Raw genomic sequence first — 20,095 nt, 5'->3', positions numbered from 1 at the left:
GATCCAGCACCGCATGCAAATGGTGTCCGGCCTGCGGCCAAACGAGTCCGACGCCCTCCTTCGCCAGGGTCTTCGGTGGATTCCTTGGACTTTGGTGGGTGGGATGTTATAACCTGCCTACTTACCATTGGCTAGGATCTATTGACTATCCCACAATCCTGTGGGAGTATGAGCTTCCCCAATGAGAGGGGCGGAGAAACCACTAGTAAACTCCTAGTATAAATAAAGCTGGCCAGTTCAGGAACCAGCAGGAAGGAGTATGTAGCAAGGGAAGTTACTGCTACTGTTATGTATATATGTTATAGTAAATAAATGTTATTACTTTGTATCCTTAAAACTCGTGCTGGATTCTTCGTGGCCCTTACAAAAGTTACCTCTCGACATTTTTCTGTTCATTCATGGGATGCGAGCATTGCTGACAAGAACATGGAACATCGAACATTACAGCGCAGTACAGGCCCTTCGGCCCCCAATGTTGCGCCGACCTGTGAAACCACTCTAAAGCCCATCTACACGATTCCCTTATCGTCCATAAGTCTATCCAATGACCATTTGAATGCCCTTAGTGTTGGCGAGTCCGCTACTGTTTCAGGCAGGGCACTCCATGCCCTTACTACTCTCTGAGTAAAGAACCTACCTCTGACATCTGTCCTATATCGATCTCCCCTCAATTTAAAGCTATGGCCCCTCGTGCTAGACATCACCATCCAAGGAAAAAGGCTCTCACTGTCCACCCTATCCAATCCTCTGATCATCTTGTATGCCTCAATTAAGTCACCTCTTAACCTTCTTCTCTCTAACTAAAGCAGCCTCAAGTCCCTCAGCCTTTCCTCACAAGATCTTCCCTCCATACCAGGCAACATTCTGGTAAATCTCCTCTGCACCCTTTCCAATGCTTCCACATCCTTCCTATAATGCGGCGACCAGAATTGTACGCAATACTCCAAATGCGGCTGCACCAGAGTTTTGTACAGCTGCAACATGGTCTCATGGCTCCGAAACTCAATCCCTCTACCAATAAAAGCTAATACACCGTATGCCTTCTTAACAAACCTCTTAACCTGGGTGGCAACTTTCAGGGATCTATGTACATGGACACCGAGATCTCTCTGCTGATCCACACTGCCAAGAATCTTACCATTAGCCCAGTACTCTGTCTTCCTGTTATTCCTTCCAAAATAAATCACCTCACACTTTTCTGCATTAAACTCCATTTGCCATCTCTCAGCCCAGCACTGCAGCTTATCTATGTCCCTCTGTAACTTATAACATCTTTCCGCACTGTCCACAACTCCACAGACTTTACTGTCATCTGCAAATTTACTCACCCATCCTTCTACGCCTTCCTCCAGGTCATTTATAAAAATGACAAACAGCAGTGGCCCCAAAACAGATCCTTGTGGTACACCACTAGTTCAGACTCCAGTCTGAACATTTCCCATCAACCACCATCCTTTGTCTTCTTCCAGCTAGCCAATTTCTGATCCAAACTGCTAAATCACTCTGAATCCCATGCCTCCGTATTTTCTGCAGTAGCCTACCATGGGGAACCTTATCAATGGCTTTACTGATATCCATATACACCACATCAACTGCTTTACCCTCATCCACCTGTTTGGTCACCTTCTCAAAGAACTCAATAAGGTTTGTGAGGCACGACCCACCCTTCACAAAACCGTGTTGACTATCTCTAATCAAAGTTTTCCTTTCCAGATTATTATACATCCTATCTCTGATAAAACTTTCCAAGATTTTGCCCACAATAGAAGTAAGGCTCACTGGTCTATAGTTACTGGGGTTGTCTCTACTCCCCTTCTTGAACAAGGGGACAACATTTGCTATCCTCCAGTCTTCTGGCACTATTCCTGTAGACAAAGATGACTGAAAGATCAAAGCCAAAGGTTCAGCAATCTCCTCCCTAGCTTCCCAGAGAATCCTATGATAAATCCCACCTGGCCCAGGGGACTTATCTATTTTCATTCTTTCCAGAATTGCTAACACCTCCTCCTTATGAACCTCAAGCCCTTCTAGTCTAGTAGCCTGACTCTCAGTATTCTCCTCAACAACATTGTCTTTTTCCTGTGTGAATACTGACGGAAAATATTCATTTAGCACCTCTCCTATCTTCTCGGACTCCAAGCACAACTTCCCACTGCTGTCCTTGACTGGCCCTACTCCTACCCTAGTCATTCTTTTATTCCTGACATATCTATAGAAAGCTTTAAGGTTATCCTTGATCCTACCTGCCAAAGACTTCTCATGTCCCCTCCTGGCTCTTCTTAGCTCTCTCTTTAGGTCCTTCCTAGCTAACTTGTAACTCTCGAGCACCCGAACTGAACCTTCATGTCTCATCTTTACATAAGCCTCCTTCTTCCTCTTGACAAGTGTTTCGACTGCTTTGGTCAGCATTCCCATTCCTAATTGCCCTTGAGAAGCTGGTGGTGAGCTGTCTTCTTGAACCGCTGCAGTCCATGTAGTTTAGACAATGTCACAGAGCTGTTAGGAAGAGACATCACCCAGTTACGGTGAAGGAGCGGCGATATATTTTCAAGTCAGGACGGTTGTAACTTATTGAACATGACTTACACTGAATTGGAGTTATCCTGCATCAGGCTCCGGATCCAAACAGCAGCCTCATTGCGAAACTCTCCTTAATTCAGCCTTAAAGTGGCACTCAGCCAGAGAGAGTGCATGTGAGATTGAGAACGTCATGGTATTGCAGTGCTGCTTGAACCAGCAACATTCTGAGTCGGAGGAGGAAGTTCTTGGGGCTGAAGGAATCATGGAATATGGTGGAAGGTGGGACAGGGCTATTGAGTTTGATGATCAGCCACGATCATAATGATTGCCGGAACAGGCGCGAAGGGCCAAAAGGCTTCCTCCTGCTTCTATTTCATCTTTACGTTTCTATGTATGATCTTTGAGCTTCAACGCACAATCTTATAATGTTTGTGCATTCCCAGTTTTGATTGTTCGCTTGGGGCAAAGATTATGGAATTCCTTCCCTACCCGTCCCTGCCTCCCCACCTCGCTCTCCTGCTTTAAGACATTCCTTAAAATCTATTTCTTTGATCAAGCTTTTGGTCACGTCCCTTTATCGCCTCATGTGTCTTGAAGTCAAATTTTGCCTGTAAGCACTTTTGCGAAGCACTTTGGGGTGTTTCGCAAAATTACAGATATCCGAGATGTCGGTTGTTGCTGTTTGCTTTAGGGGAAGAATGCTACCAAGTAGATCAGCCATGACTTTGCTCATAAGACCATAAGACCATAAGACATAGGAGCGGAAGTAAGGCCATTCGGCCCATCGAGTCCACTCCACCATTCAATCATGGCTGATTTCAACTCCATTTACCCGCTCTCTCTCCATAGCCATTAATTCCTCGAGAATTCAAGAATTTATCAACTTCTGTCTTAAAGACACTCAACGTCCTGGCCTCCACCGCCCTCTGTGGCAATGAATTCCACAGACCCACCACTCTCTGGCTGAAGAAATTTCTCCTCATCTCTGTTCTAAAGTGACTCCCTTTTATTCTAAGGCTGTGCCCCCGGGTCCTAGTCTCCCCTGCTAATGGAAACAACTTCCCTACATCCACCCTATCTAAGCCATTCATTATCTTGTAAGTTTCTATTAGATCTCCCCTCAACCTCCTAAACTCCAATGAATATAATCCCAGGATCCTCAGACGTTCATCGTATGTTAGGCCTACCATTCCTGGGATCATCCGTATGAATCTCCGCTGGACCCGCTCCAGTGCCAGTATGTCCTTCCTGAGGTGTGGGGCCCAAAATTGCTCACAGTATTCTAAATGGGGCCTAACTAATGCTTTATAAAGCTTCAGAAGTACATCCCTGCTTTTATATTCCAAGCCTCTTGAGATGAATGACAACATTGCATTTGCTTTCTTAATTACGGACTCAACCTGCAAGTTTACCTTTCGAGAATCCTGGACTAGGACTCCCAAGTCCCTTTGCACTTCAGCATTATGAATTTTGTCACTGTTTAGAAAATAGTCCATGCCTCTATTCTTTTTTCCAAAGTGCAAGACCTCGCACTTGCCCACGTTGAATTTCATCAGCCATTTCTTGGACCACTCTCCTAAACTGTCTAAATCTTTCTGCAGCCTCCCCACCTCCTCCATACTACCTGCCCTATCTTCGTATCATCGGCAAACTTAGCCAGAATGCCCCCAGTCCCGTCATCTAGATCGTTAACATATAAAGAGAACAGCTGTGGCCCCAACACTGAACCCTGCGGGACACCACTCGTCACCGGTTGCCATTCCGAATAAGAAAAATTCCGCTCAAAGCCAGAGAAGGTTCAAAGGTCTGAGTGTTTTATTCCTTCTTCTTATTTGTAAGTACCAACTGAGGCAGAACTTAGTCAAAATATTTTGATTTAGTTTTACCAAAAATTAGGAACACTTTTGGCTGCAGCAGCAGTTTAATACAACTGAGTGGCTTCCTTGACCATATTAGTGCCCAGCAAATTGAGCCCTCGCAAGGTGACTCACAGGTGACTCACCTGTAGGCCAGGCAAAACCAAGTCACAACAACAGATCTCCTCCCCCAGAGGACATTTCCTAAGGCAATTGTTTCATGGTCACCAATGTTAAACCAGTGTTTAATTCCAGATTTATTAATTGAGTTTGAAATACACCAGTTATCATTGTGGGGTGTGGAGCCACGGAGTTTGCTCGCCAGTGACATTACCACTGCTTCACCAGAACTTCCCTCCATCATGAGGTCAGAAGTGGGGCTGTTCATTGATGATTGCACAAAGCTCAGCACCACTTGCGACTCCACGGCTCATAGTTTCCGTATCTGCTGACGTCCGGAGATTGTACGCCGCACATGAGAGTTGGGACCATGCGGAAATCCTGATGCATGGAGATGCAGGCTGAAAGAGCGCCACTTTTAAATTCCCAGCCCATTTTTAAAAAAGTGTTTACAGGTAGCGCTACGCTGAACCGGATGAATGGGGACAGAGCCAACTTGGCCGGTTTTCCATCCAGAATCATTGAACAGAGGCAGGAGACATTGGACAGCACTTACTTTGTGGGTTGATGTTTCACAATATTAGTGTTTAAAGTTTCTAATCATGTTGAGAATGCACACCAAGTGAATAGACATAGAATTTGCACTGCAGAAGGAGGCCATCAATTCTGCACCAGCCCTTGGAAAGAGCACCCTACTTAAGACCCTGGGCGGGATTCTCCGACCCCCCGCCGGGTCGGAGAATCGCCGGGAGCTGGCGTGAATCCCGCTCCCACCGGTTGCCGAATTTCCGGCACCGGATATTATGCACGGACTTCCGCCGGCCGGCGAAGTCCTTTCTGCCCCAGCTGGCGTGGCGCCAAAGGCCTTCCACGTCGGCCGGTGGAGCGGAAACCTCTCCGGCGCGGGCCTAGCCCCTCACGGTGAGGGCATGGCCCCTAAAGGTGCGGCTCCGCACCTTTTTGGGCGGCCCGACGCCGGAGTGGTTCACGCCACTCCATCCCACTGGGACATCCCGGCCCATGTCTCCACCCTATCCCCAAAACCCAGTAACCGCATCTAACCTTTTGGCCACTAAGTGGCAATTTATCATGGCCAATCCACCTAACCTGCACATCTTTGGACTGTGGGAGGAAATCGGAGCACCCGGAGGAAACTCATGCAGACACGGGAAGAAAGTGCAGACTCCGCACAGACAGTCACCTGAGGCTGGAATTGAACCCGGGTCCCTCGACAAAGAACAAACAACAATACAGCACAGGAACAGGCCTTATGGCCCTCCAAGCCTGCGCCGATCACGTGGCCTATCTAGACCAACCACCTGTATCCTCCTATACCCCGTCTGTTCATGTGCCTATCCAGAAAAGACTTAAAGGTCGCTAATGTATCGGCCTCAACCACCTCACTTGGCAGTGCATTCCAGGCCACCACCACCCTCTGTGTAAAAAAACTTTCCCCGCACATCTCCACTGAACCTTTCCCGCCTCACCTTGAACTTGTGCCCCCTTGTAATTTTTAATTCCACCCTGGGAAAAAGCCTCCAACTGTTCACCCTATCTATACCGCTACTAAGTTTATAAACTTCTATCAGGTCGCTCCTCAGCCTCCGTCTCTCTAGGGAGAACAATCCCAGTTTATTCAATCTCTCCTCATAGCTAATACCTTCCATACCAGGCAACATCCTGGTAAACCTTTTCTGTACTCTCTCCAAAGCCTCCACGTCCTTCTGGTAATGTGGTGACCAGAATTGGACACAGTATTCCAAATGTGGCCTCACCAACTTTCTATATAACAGCAGTGCTAACCACCTGCCACCGTCCCGAAGGAGAGCAACTTCGGCTGCACACTTTTCCCCGTCGGGTGGACTCTAGTTCGCTGATATTCCTTTCTCAGGCTTCTTCAAAGACACTGATGTTAGTATGCCTGTCCTCCGAGCTGATGCGGAGCTAAAGTACATTTCTACTCTGCAATGCATTTTGAGCTATGTCATGTTGATCCTTACAAGCCTTAGCAATTACTTCAAATACTTTAGGAAAGTTTAGTGCTTTGATTGTCGGAGACAAGCCCCCTAATGTGAACTATCTCTCTGACAGGTATTGCAGAATCCTGTGCAGATTCAAAATCTGGAGTTCTGCTCCACAACCACTGGTGCGTCACAGATTTAGTTTAGCTTCTTAAAATCATTGAAGTTCTTGTGAGGCTTTGACATGGGTGCAGGGATCATGAGAGAAGAGTCAGTCATGTCCACCTAGTGAGGAAGCAAATCAATTATCCCCCCTGAGCATACACGGGCAAAGGACATGATATGAAATAGTGTCAGAGAAGATGTGTGCCAGAAGATTGCATGTCAGCAAAGAGAGAATGGGACTGTTTGCGAAATGTTGAAGGAAGACCTGAAGCCGAACTCTAACTGCCGCACAATGTTACCATTGAAGGTGAAGCTCGTGACAGCGCTGAATATTGTTGCTCTGGGTCCTCACAACATGGCATTAGAGACATATGTAACATTTCACAGAATGCTGCGAGGGCTTGCATTCACCAGGTAATGAATGCAATTTATCGTAGGGCTTCGGGGCTTATTATTTTTGACACATGCCCTGTGAAGATGAAGGTTTATCGCATTTTATGGGATTGCTGGTTTCCCAAAAGTATTTGGGGATGTTGATGGAACACATATTGCATTGAAATCACCAAGAAATGACACTGTTCCTTCATCAACAGGAAGGGGTTCCATTCTTTAAATGTGATGATAGTGCGTGAGGCACAAATGAGGATCCTCACTGTTATTTGCAAACAATCGGGGAAGTGCCAATGACTCCTTGAATGCTCAATGTTACACTGGCCAAAACCACCAGGAATTAAAGGATGGTTACTGGGTGGTAAAGGATATCCATTGAGAACAGGGCTTATGATACGGGACAGGTCAGGGGCAGGTTACTGTATCCACCGGAGATAGTCACAAAGATTGTTGTAGAGTGTTGTGCATCACACATCTTTGCCCTTCAGCATGGACTGAGCATTCACCCGGAAGATGACTTGGCACCAGAAATGGATGAGCTGGAGGAGGGCAATGTACAGCCTGATGCAGAAATACCTCCTGGTGTAGGTGTACAAACCCAGGCGTCAGGTGAGATCACATGACGGCTGCAGATCTCGGACATTGAGCTTGTAAAATTAACAATTGATATGTCAAAACCCTCCCTTCCCTCAACCTCCCCCCACCCCCCCACCCCCAAACTTCCCCTCCTCACTCCCTCCCTCTCTTCTCCCCCTTTTACAAAAGGACAGAACTGTTGTGTTTAAGTGCAAAAATAGATTTTAATGACCAAGTTAGAAAATATATTTCATTGCAAGAAATCTGGAAAAGTTGAGGTGGTTATGAAATGTCAGACTGCAACTGTTAAAGTTAAGCGTTAAGTTAAATGTTTTAGAAGTTTCGTATTTCGAAAATTATTTTTGTCAATAAATGTTTTCCATTAAACTTTACAAACTTCTATAAATGCTTTATTCAAACGCCAAAACACAGCATTTAAATATCAGATCATTTAAACTTAGTAACATAGTTGAAGTAAACGAGGCAGAAAATAAAATGGGAAATACAAGTCAAAAAATAAACAGATAATACAAAACACACACATCAGGATGGTGGCCAAATGCACAGAACGATTAAAAACGGAGCATGCATGAGAGGAGGGGGGAGATATAGGGAGGGACCCTATTTCCTCGCGCGTCACTCTCGGGCCCTTCCCTGTCCACATGACGTAACCTCTTGCATCCTTGACCCTGATGGTACTGCACCTTGTCCAGCAGCAGCTGACTCTGAACAGGGTGGTTCCAGACCTGGGGATGCAGCAACAGGTGTCACCAATTTGTTCAGAATCTGTTTCAGGAGCTCATTTTGCTGTCTCGCCAGTTCGTGCACTTGCTGAGAAGTCTTGCATGTGCTCAGCATTGACTTCGGCTACTCTTTGGGGAAGCTCGGAGACTTCATTTCAGGATTCCTCTTGGGCCCTGGCACTGGCCTCAAAATGCCCAGCCACCGCCGTTGCAACGTCACACATTTTCTGAATGAGAAAATCATCGGTGACGTCTGTACGATTTGCAAACAGAGCTCTGAAGGCTCTGCATGCTCTTCGTCCAACAGTCCAGCAGTCAAATGATCGGAGGCCTGGTGCAAGACCGCCCCATCCGCATCCTCGTCCATCCCTCTCCCTGAACATCACTGTCAAAAACTGAAATATCAGCCGTCTGCCCCTCCTCATGCTGCAACTTCAGCACTGTGCTCCTGCAATGTGCTCCCTTCCATCAAAACCCTTGCAGGTATCTCTGCAGCTGCGAGAGAGTCACCATACCATCTGTGAAAGTTAAAGGAAACACAATTATTTTTGCATCAAATGAACTGTCATTTTAATGCTACGATCAATTAACTTTTCCTCTGACCTTGACTCATCGCAAAACCTCCATCCCTCCGTCCCACCGGCTTTGAGAGATCCGACAATAGCCCAGCGTGGTCCTCCTGTGGAGTGAGATCTTTCAGGTGGGGTAATCCACCTCCAGTCAGCGAACATTATGGGCCTGCTTTGCAGTGGGGGGGGGGCGTTACTCCCATTCTAACACTTATGATCAGGTCGGAATGATCTCCAAGATAATAGCATTTATGGCACTTAATATGATTGTGAAGGAGGCAGTCTTATTTACATTGCATGTCCTAATTAGTTTAAGCACTGTTAGTACATTTTATGGCCCGTAACTTAACCCCTCTGCAGGTGATGAAGGTGACATCCTCTCATTTACATTTATATCACTGCTTGTCTTTTGTGGAGACCTTGGGTGGAATTCTCCGTTTGAGAGACTAAGTGCTCACTCCAGGGCTGAGCCACCTGTGTTCCCAGTGGGCAGTCAGCGGAGTGCGCAGCTGCATGGCTGTCTTGCCGGCTGCGGCAATGGCAATTCATGCCCGGCCACCCCAATCCCACGACCCACCTCCTAGCCATCCCCCCGGTACTCTCCCTCCGACCCTGGTAGATGCCCCCCGACCAGCGGCACAACTGTCAGCACACTATGGCGATATTGGACGCAGTTTGTACCCTCTTCTCTCTCCCTCAGCAGCCACTGTTTCCCAGATTTAAATACCACAAGTGAACCTCGGAGTTGGCCGGAGCATTGCGCGAGGCCCGGAAAATGCCGGGTTGTACCTGTTAATGAGATGCGAATGGCCTTTACATTACAATTTGCATGCCCACACAGGCATGCAGCAGAGAACACAACCATGCTGCTGCTGAGGGATCGGAGCATGGCATTCCGCCTGGCGCCCGGTGCCAACCTCAGTTTTCGGCTGAAGCCGAATTCCTCGCCTGATTTCCCGATTCCAGCGTCGCTGGATGGAGAATCCTGCCCCGAAACTTTTGCATGCAGATTACGTTTTAACGATAAATGTTTTATTGAGATATATGCACTCTGGCTGAACGCATTAATTCATTCAGTTTCTTTTGTCACTGATTATCTGTCCTGGGCACTTCACTGCTTGCTGACAGATTCTCTGCTATTTGTTTCCAAGTCATTGATTGAACTTTCCTTGGTGACTTAGATTATCCACCCACTAGAATTTGAGCTTCCCTCCATTCCACCTCATGCAATGACCAGGTCTTCAACTGTGAAGTTACAGAATCAGAACGCATGACTGTCTCTGGCCTCTGTTCAAAGTACAGCCCCCCAGACCTTCTAAATGCAGAACCTCTCGAGAAGCTGCTACAAAAACTCACTTTGTGCAGCACATAACTGATCAGCATGATGTCACCAAACACTTCCATCGTCCGACTGTACGGTATCTGATATTGGACCCATCTTTGCTCGGATTCGTAGCTGGTATCCATTTCTCACTAGTGGCATAATTCCTAGCTAACATACTCCCTGTTGAATACTCATCTTTTTGGGATTTCCTCCCTCCTGGCAATTTGCGTTTGCTCGTGTCGTTTGGCAATCTCTGAAGTATCAGGTGGAATTATCAAATCAAACTGCATTCACAGTTTTCTCTTGAACAACAGCATTGCCGGTGAACTTTGAGTGGGAGCATGTACAGTGTTCAGGTACATTATTAGAAATTTGTTTACTCTTCTTGATAATGTTCCCTGGTTCTTCGATGCTTCGATTGAATGCTTTAATGGTTGCGCAAAATTTTCAGCCAACCCATTTGTGCATGGTGATATGGAGCTGCTGTGAAATGGTGTATACTGTTCCTATTCAATTAGTCCCCAATCTCCTTCAAAGTACACTCTGGACCATTATTGCTGACAATTTGCTCCTGTGTTCTGAATCTTGTGAATATAATGTTTAGTTTCTCAATATTCTGCTCAGTCATCGTTGACTTTATTATTGCAACATTGAGTGCGCGTCCACAATCACCAAAAACATGGGACCCTCCATTGGACCAGCGTGGTCTATGTGTATTATCCGCCATGGCTCTACCGGCTATTCCCATGGATGTAATGGTTGTAATGGTGGAGTGCTCCTTCGTTTTGCACAAGTTTTGCATTGCCCGACTTTCTCTTCAACTCGAGTGTCCAATCCCTGCCAGCAAAAATAACTGCGTGCTAATTCCTTAATCCTTAGCCCACAAGGATGTCCCTCATGATTCCACTATGGAGGAATATACTAAGACGGTTGATGAAGTGAGAGATCTTGATGTACAAGTATGCAGGTCAATAAAGGTAGCAGTTCCGACAATATTGTGAAGAAAGCAGATGGAATTCTCTCCTTCATTGGCAGAGGGATAGAATATAAAAGTGAGGGTATAATGTTGGAATTGTTTAAAAACACTGGTGAGGCCATAACTGGATTATTGTGTAAAGTTCTGGTCATCACATTACAGGGAGGACCTATTTGCTATGGAAAGAGTGCAGGGGAGGTTTACAAGAATGTAGCCAGGGCTGGAAAAGTGTAGCTACCAGGAGAGATTGGATAGGTTGGGGTCGTTTTCCTTGGAACAAAGAAGGCCGAGTGACTTGATTGAGGTGGACAAAATTATGAGGGGAAAAGGCATAAAATTGTTTCCCTTGGCAGAGAATTCTAGAACCAGGGGCCATAGATTCAAGATAAGTGGCAAAAGGTGGAGAGGGGACATGAGGAAGGACTTTCTTACACAGAGTGTAGTGGGTGTCTGGAATATGCTGCCTGAGTTGGTGGTGGAGGCAGAGACCCTAAACTCTTTTAAAAAGTACCTGGATCTACACCTTAAGTGCTGCAAGCTACAGGGCTGTGGACCAAATGCAGGAAGGTGGGAATACAAAGGGAACCAGGAGTCCTCGGGCTGGCTTGGACAAGATGGGCCAAAATGGCCTCCTTCTGTGCTGTAACCTTTCCATGGTTCTATGGTAAGCATAGATGTCTCACAATAGAACTCCATTATGTACTGTCATGTGAGAGTACCTTTAAGACATGGATGTTTAAGCAATGTACCTTTAAGAAAACAGTGATGTCAGAGAGTGGGTGGAGCTGGGCTTTAGATCAGCCATTTTGCAGTTTTAAGTTTCAGTTTGAAAAGAGCTTGGGAGTGACTGTGTTTGCAGTGAGCTGGATCTCTGCCATGGAAGACTACTCTGGATCATTTGGGTGATTTAAACTCATTATAGTAAAGCCTTTAACCTGATGTGATTCTGTTTAAAGGAGTTAAGTCTCTTGGAAGTTTGAAGGAACATTTTGAGGAATTATTTTCGTAATAATTGATCAATCCAAAAAACGACCTTAATTGCTCCACATTTTGACGATGTAGAGCTTCATTAAACCAATGTGGCAGGGGGATGGTAACCAGATTAGGAAGTTAGAGGTCAGTAAAGAGGCAGCAACTAAAGCCAGTAAGGTACTAGATAATAAACTCAATGTGACTAAGGGGAAGAATAGACAGGGAAGAGATGATGAACGCAAAGGGACAGGTGGTCTGAGGTGCATTTGTTTCAATGCGAGAAGTGTAGCAGGTAAGGCAGATGAATTTAGGGCTTGGATTAGTACTTGGGAATATTGGATTGGATTGGATTTGTTTATTGTCACGTGTACCGAGGTACAGTGAAAAGTATTTTTCTGCGAGCAGCTCAACAGATCATTAAGTACATGAGAAGAAAAGGAAATAAAAGAAAATACATAATAGGGCAACAGAACATCTACAATGTAACTACAAAAGCACTGGCATTGGATGAAGCATACAGGGTGTAGTGTTAATGAAATCAGTCCATAAGAGGGTCATTTAGGAGTCTGGTGACAGTGGGGAAGAAGCTGTTTTTGAGTCTGTTCGTGCGTGTTCTCAGACTTCTGTATCTCCTGCCCGATGGAAGAAGTTGGAAGAGTGAGTAAGCCGGGTGGGAGGGATCTTTGATTATACTGCCCGCTTTCCCCAGGCAGCGGGAGGTGTAGATGGAGTCAATGGATGGGAGGCAAGTTCATGTGATGGACTGGGCGGTGTTCACGACTCTCTGAAGTTTCTTGCGGTCCTGGGCCAAGCAGTTGCCATACCAGATTTTTGGAGATGTGCACCCCTCGGAATATGATGTTTTTCGTATTACTGAGACTTGGTTGAGGGAAGGGCAAGACTGGCAACTAAATATCCCAGGGTATAGATGCTTCAGGAGGGATAGAGATGGAGGTAAAAGGGGTGGAGGAGTTGCATTACTGGTCAGAGATGATATCACAGCTGTGATTAAGGAGGGCGCGATGGAGGATTCGAGCACTGAGGCAATATGGGTAGAGCTAAGAAATAGGAAGGGTGCAGTAACATTGTTGGGACTTTACTACAGGCCTCCCAAAAGTGAGCATGAAGTAGAGGTACAAATATGGAGACAGATTATAGAAAAATGTAGGAGCAATAGGGTGGTTGTGATGGGAGATTTTAACTTCCCCAACATTGAATGGGATTCATGTAGTGTTGGAGGCGTAGATGGAGCAGAATTTGTAAGGAGCATCCAGGAGAGTTCTTTCGAGCAGTATGTAAATAGTCCAACTCGGGACGGGGCCATACTAGACCTGGTATTGGGGAATGATCCCGGCCAGGTGGTTGAAGTTTCAGTCTGTGATTACTTTGGGAATAGCGATCACAATTCCGTAAGTTTTAGAATACTCAAGGGGCAGCGCGGTAGCCTTGTGGATAGCACAATTGCTTCACAGCTCCAGGGTCCCAAGTTCGATTACAGCTTGGGTCACTGTCTGTGCGGAGTCTGCACATCCTCCCCGTGTGTGCGTGGGTTTCCTCCGGGTGCTCCGGTTTCCTCCCACAGTCCAAAGATGTGCAGGTTAGGTGGATTGGCCATGATAAATTGCCCTTAGTGTCCAAAATTGCCCTTAGTGTTGGGTGGGGTTACTGGGTTATGGGAATGGGGTGGCAGTGTTGACCTTGGGCAGGGTGCTCTTTCCAAGAGCCGGTGCAGACTTGATGGGCCGAATGACCTCCTTCTGCACTGTAAATTCTATGACTAAAGACGAGAGTGGTCCTGAAGGAAGAGTGCTAAATTGAGGAAAGGCAAATTATAACAAAATTCGTCAGGACCTAGGGAATTTGGATTGGGAGCAGCTGTTTAAGGATAAATCCACATTTGAAATGTGGGAGTGTTTTCAGGAAATGTTGATTAGAGTGCAGGACAGACATGTCCCTGTGAAAATGAGGGGTAGAAATGGCAAGATTAGGGAACCATGCATGACGGGTGGAATTGTGAGACTAGCTAAAATGAAAAAGGAAGCATACATATAAGATCTAGGCGACTTAAAACTGATGAAACTTTGGAGGAATATCGGGAAAGTAGGACAAATCTCAAACGTGCAATAAAGAGGGCTAAATGGGGTCATGAAATATCTTTGGCTAACAGGGTTAAGGAAAACCCCAAAGCCTTTTATTCGTATATAAGGAGCAAGAGGGTAACTAGAGAAAGGATTGGCCCACTCAAAGACAAAAGAGGGAATTTATGCGTAGAGTCAGAGGAATTGGGTGAGATTCTTAATGAGTACTTTGCATTGGTATTCACCAAGGAGAGGGACATGACGGATGATGAGGCTGTGGATGGATGTTTAAATACTCTAGGTCAAGTTGGCATAAGGAAGGGGGCAGTTTGGGGTATTTCAAAAAGCATTAAGGTGGACAAGTCCCCAGGTCCGGATGGGATCTATCCCAGGTTTCTGAGAGAAGCAAGGGACGAAATAGCTGGGGCCTTAACAGATATCTTTGCAGCATCCTTGAGCACGGGTGAGGTCCCGGAGGACTGGAGAATTGCTAATGTTGTCCCTTTGTTTAAGAAGGGTAGCAGGGATAATCCAGGGAATTATAGACCTGTGAGCTTGACGTCAGTGGTAGGCAAACTGTTGGAGAAGATACTGAGGGATAGGATCTATTCACATTTGGAAGAAAATAGACTTATCGTTGATAGGCAGCATGGTTTTGTGCAGGGAAGATCATGTCTTACAAACTTAATAGAATTCTTTGAGGAAGTGACAAAGTTAATTGACGAGGGAAGGGCTGTAGATGTCATATACATGGACTTCAGTAAGGCATTTGATAAAGTTTCCCATGGCAGGTTGATGGAAAAAGTGAAGTTGTATGGGGTTCCGGGTGTACCAGCTAGATGGATAAAGAACTGGCTGGGCAACAGGAGACAGAGAGTAGTGGTGGAAGGAAGTGTCTCAAAATGGAGAAAGGTGACTAGTGGTGTTCCACAGGGATCCGTGCACGGACCACTGTTGTTTGTGATATACATAAATGATCTGGACGAAGGTATAGGTGGTCTGATTAGCAAATTTGCAGATGATACTAAGATTGGTGGAGTTGCAGATAGCAAGTAGGACTGTCAGAGAATGTAGCAAAATATAGATAGATTGGAGAGTTGGACAGAGAAGTGGCAGATGGAGTTCAATCCAGGCAAATGCGAGGTGATGCATTTTGGAAGAGTGTTCAAGATAATTCAAGAGTGGACTATACGGTCAATGGAAGAGTCCTGGGGAAAATTGATGTACAGAGAGATCTGGGAGTTCAGGTCCATTGTACCCTGAAGGTGGCAACGCAGGTCGATAGAGTGGTCAAGAAGGCATACAGCATGCTTGCCTTCATCGGATGGGGTATTGAGTACAAGAGTCGGCAGGTCATGTTACAGTTGTATTGGACTTTTGTCAGGCCACATTTGGAATACTGTGTGCAGTTCTGGTCGCCACATTACCAGAAGGATGTGGATGCTTTAGAGAGGGTGCAGAGGAGGTTCACCAGGATGTTACCTGGTATGGAGGGTGCTAGCTATGAAGAAAGGTTGAGTAGATTAGGATTGTTTTCATTGGAAAGACGGAGGTTGAGGGGGGACCTGATTGAGGTCTACAAAATTATGAGAGGTATGGACAGGGTGGATAGCAACAAGCTTTTTCCAAGAGTGGGGGTGTCAATTACAAGGGGTCACGATTTCAAGGTGAAAGGGGGAAAGTTTAAGGGAGATGTGCGTGGAAAGTTTTTTACGCAGAGGGTGGTGGGTGCCTGGAACGCTTTGCCAGCGGAGGTGATAGAGGCGGGCACGATAGCATCATTTAAAATGCATCTAGACAGATATATGAAAGGGCGGGGAACAGAGGGAAGTAGATCCTTGGAAAATAGAAGACAGGTTTAGATAAAGGATCTGGATCGGCACAGGCTGGGAGGGCCGAAGGGCCTGTTCCTGTGCTGTAAATTTTCTTTGTTCTTTGTTCTAAAATAGCTGACATTTTCTTTGTTTCTCTGTGTAAACCTTCGTTGTCGATGATATTGAGGTAGTTTATGGATGACTTGAAAAAGTCATACTTCATGGTAGCTTCTGAATTCTCCAAATGTTCCTGTTCACTTGAACCCGTGATGAGTGTGTCCTCTAATCAACATTGCACTCCCTTCAACCCACCTGGAATTTGGTCCATGGATCTTTGAAAAAGAGCAGGCGCAGATGTAATTCCAAAAGGTAGTCTCCTGTAATGAAACAGACCTTTGTGCGTTATGGTAGTTCTTAGGGCTGTGAATCAGAATCCACGTTCATCTGCAGATACGCCTGCGAAGGGTCAATTTTACTGAATGTATGTCCTTTAGAAAGTCCAGCAAACAGGTCTTCAATCAGCGGCAGTGGATGATGATCTGCTGACAAAACTGCCTGTTTTTTCCCACCATTTTTGGATCCCAGATGCTGTGGTCCACACATCCCCCCTTCTGACTCTGTTGGAAAGTATGATGCAAATAATCCCTTGAAAAAGCAAACAAGGATTTCTTTCCCTTTTATGCCTGAGAATTTTGACTTTTCTCCAGAGTCGTGGCTCGTTCAGAGTCGTCAGGTTCCCCGCAGCCTGTGTAGCTTCGCCACGCGCAGCCCAGATCCCACCCACTTTGACACGAGCAAGTCTTCCCCAGCTGTCAGTCTTCTCACTCGCAGTTGCTGTTGAAAACTTTAGTTGAACCGTCGCCTCGGCGGCCGTGCTTCACCCCACACCGATGCCGGGATTCTTCCGGTGCTCCCGATGTCATCCCAAATTAGTCGAGGAAAACCTTCTTTCCAGCGGTTTTTTATTGCTTTCTTCCCCGTCGCCAGTTTTTTCTCCTGTTAGATTTCTTTGTTGCTGCAAAGAGAAAATGGAGGTGGCCACACTCTAGATTCTTGTAAAACACAATGAGAGGTTCATTAAGGGTGTTTGATTTAATTTAATTTATTGTCACATGCACTGAAGTACAGTGAAAAGTACTTTTCTGCGGCCAAGGGAACGTACACAGTACGTACATAGTAGACAAAAAAGAATAATCGACATGGTACATTGACAAATGGCACATAACAAACAGTGATTGGTTACAGTGTGGAATGGTGATAAGAGATAAAAGAAAAGCGTCTGGGTGAGAGAGCTGGCAGATAGTCACCACCTTGGCTCCATTGTTACTCATACAATCAAAGATAGTCATCTGTTCAAAGCCCACGCAAACATTCTGTTGACGTCACTGCACATCACATGATGCAGAACCAGCAAGAATGCATTCCCAGATACATCCTCCACTATTAACATGCTGGGGGTTACCATTGACTAGAAAATGAACTGGACGAACCTTATAAATACAGTGGATACAAGAGCGGGACAAAGGCTAGGAATCGATCGAATCCCTGCAGCGCAGGAGGAGGGCATTTGGACCATCGAGTTTGCACGGACTCTCCGAAAGAGCACTCCACCTCGGCACGCTCTATCCCGATATAACCATGCATGAATCATGGCCAGTCCACCTAACCGGCACATCTTTGGACTTTGGGAGGAAACCGGACCACCCGGAGGAAACCCACGCAGACACGGGGAGATCGTGCAAACTCCACACCCACAGTCACCCCAGGCTGGAATCGAACCCAGGTCCCTGGCGCTTGAGGCATCAGTGCTAACCACTGTGCCACCCTGAGGTGAGTAACTCACCCCCTGACTTCCCCTGTCCAACATCTACAAGGTACAAGTCAGGAGTGTGATGGATTACTTTCCAATCGCCTGCTTGAGTGCAACCCTTACAATGCTCATCAAACCCGGCACTGTCCAGGTCAAAGCAGCCCCGCTAGATTAGCATTTAGTTGTCCATCACTAGTGAATTAAGTGGTTTGCCACCATTTCACAGGGCAATTGGGAATCAGCCACATTACTGTGGATGGATCCAGGAGTCACTTGCGGGACAGACCAGGTAAGGATGTAGATTAGTAAACCAGACAGTTGATGGTAGTTTCAAGGTTGCAATCACTGACGCTGAGTTTCAATTCCAGATTTATTAATTGAATGTAAATTTCACCAGCTGCCGGGATGGGATTTGAACCCAGGCCTCCAGAGCATTAGCTTGGGCCTCAGTCCAGAGACATTACCACTGCACCATTCCCTCAACTCATTATCATTCCGTTAAGAACGTACTTGCACTAATAATTCCCAGACTTAACTTTCTGTAGTGAGTGTAATTGGCAATTAATGTTCAAATGCTTCCAGGAATATCTGGCTCAATAATGTTCAGATGAAAAATCTGTCTGTGCAGTAACATGGCTCAATTATTAACTGAACACCAGAACATGAGAAATATGAACTGGAGAAGAAAATATCACCTGGATATCACCTTGAGATAAAGTGACTTCAATTTTCCTTTCACTTCTATTCTCTGCATTGACCTTACTGAATGGAGCACTGTTCGTGTTAAACTCTCTGTAGCTTCCTGTCTCACGTACTTCTCTTTACTCACATCAATGTCCTTTTCTGTTGCCTCACCTTTTATCGGCTGATCACAACATCGAGTCCATGTCAAATATAAATTGTCACGAAATAATTTTTTTCACGAAGGGAAATTGTTTTCAACATCTGGGGCGGGATTCTCCGCAATCGGCGCGCTGTCCGCCGACCGACGCCAAAAACGGCGCAAATCAGTCCGGCATCGCGCCGCCCCAAAGGTGCGGAATCCTCCGCATCTTGAGGGGCCAAGCCCTAACCTTGAGGGGCTAGGCCCGCGCCGGACTGATTTCCGCCCCGCCAGCTGGCGGGAAAGGCTTTTGGTGCCCCGCCAGCTGGCGCGAAACTGACTTTGCCATGCAGCGCATGCGCGGGAGCGTCAGCGGCCGCTCACGGCATCCCCGCGCATGTGCAGTGGAGGGGGTCTCTTCCGCCTCTGCCATATTGGAGACCATGGCGAAGGCGGAAGGAAAAGAGCGCCCCCACGGCACAGGCCCGCCGGCGGATCGGTGGACCCCGATCGCGGGCCAGGCCACCGTGGGGGCACCCCCTAGGGCCAGATCACCCCGCGCCCCTCCCAGGACCCCGGCGCCCGCCCACGCCACCTTGTCCCGCCGGTAAGAGAGGTGGTTTGATTCTCGCCGGCGGGACAGGCATTCCAGCAGCGGGACTTCGGCCCATCGCGGGCCGGAGAATCGCCGGGGGGGGGGCCGCCAACCGGCGCGAATCCCACCCCCGCCGAATATCCGGTGCCGGAGAATTCGGCAACCGGCTGGGGTGGGATTCACGCCAGCCCCCGGCGATTCTCCGACCCGGCGGGGGTTCGGAGAGTCCCGCCCCTGATATTAAAGTATACAATTAATTTCCGACAAAATGTACTTTTTAATCTTTGGCTGTCTAAACCCCCCTTCACTGTGGTATTATCATAACTATCAGCATTACAAGGGTTAATGTAGTGCCAAGAGTAGTCACCAGAGGGAGCTGCAGATAAAACTATATAAGGCAGGTCTAATCCTTCGGGGAGGAGTGTATGCAGGAGACAACGAGTGAAGGTCAGAAGCGCAGATAGTGTGAGAAGGTTAGATCAGGCATTGTAAAACTCAGGGGCGGGTGGGTCGTGGGCGGGTGCCTTGAGGGTCGTGGAGCCATCTGTTATGGGGCTCCCAATCGTGCAAATCCGCACGCAACAGCCGCAGCAGCTGGCTTTTAATAATGCCGGCTGCGAGTGGCCTTCAAAATGGCCAGAAACAGATAAAAAAATGTTGGCTGCACTGCGCATGAATGGCAGATGATCGGTGTGTACGCGCAAAACTATGCGCATGCGCACCGATGATCGGGCACGCATGCGGAGTACGGCCGCAGCCTTTTATTTTACAAGTTCGGGGGGGCCAAAGGGACCCAAAAACAT

Source organism: Scyliorhinus torazame, chromosome 5 (assembly GCF_047496885.1).
Source record: "Scyliorhinus torazame isolate Kashiwa2021f chromosome 5, sScyTor2.1, whole genome shotgun sequence".
Taxonomy (NCBI): Eukaryota; Metazoa; Chordata; class Chondrichthyes; order Carcharhiniformes; family Scyliorhinidae; genus Scyliorhinus; species Scyliorhinus torazame.
This window is presented reverse-complemented; position numbering follows the sequence as displayed.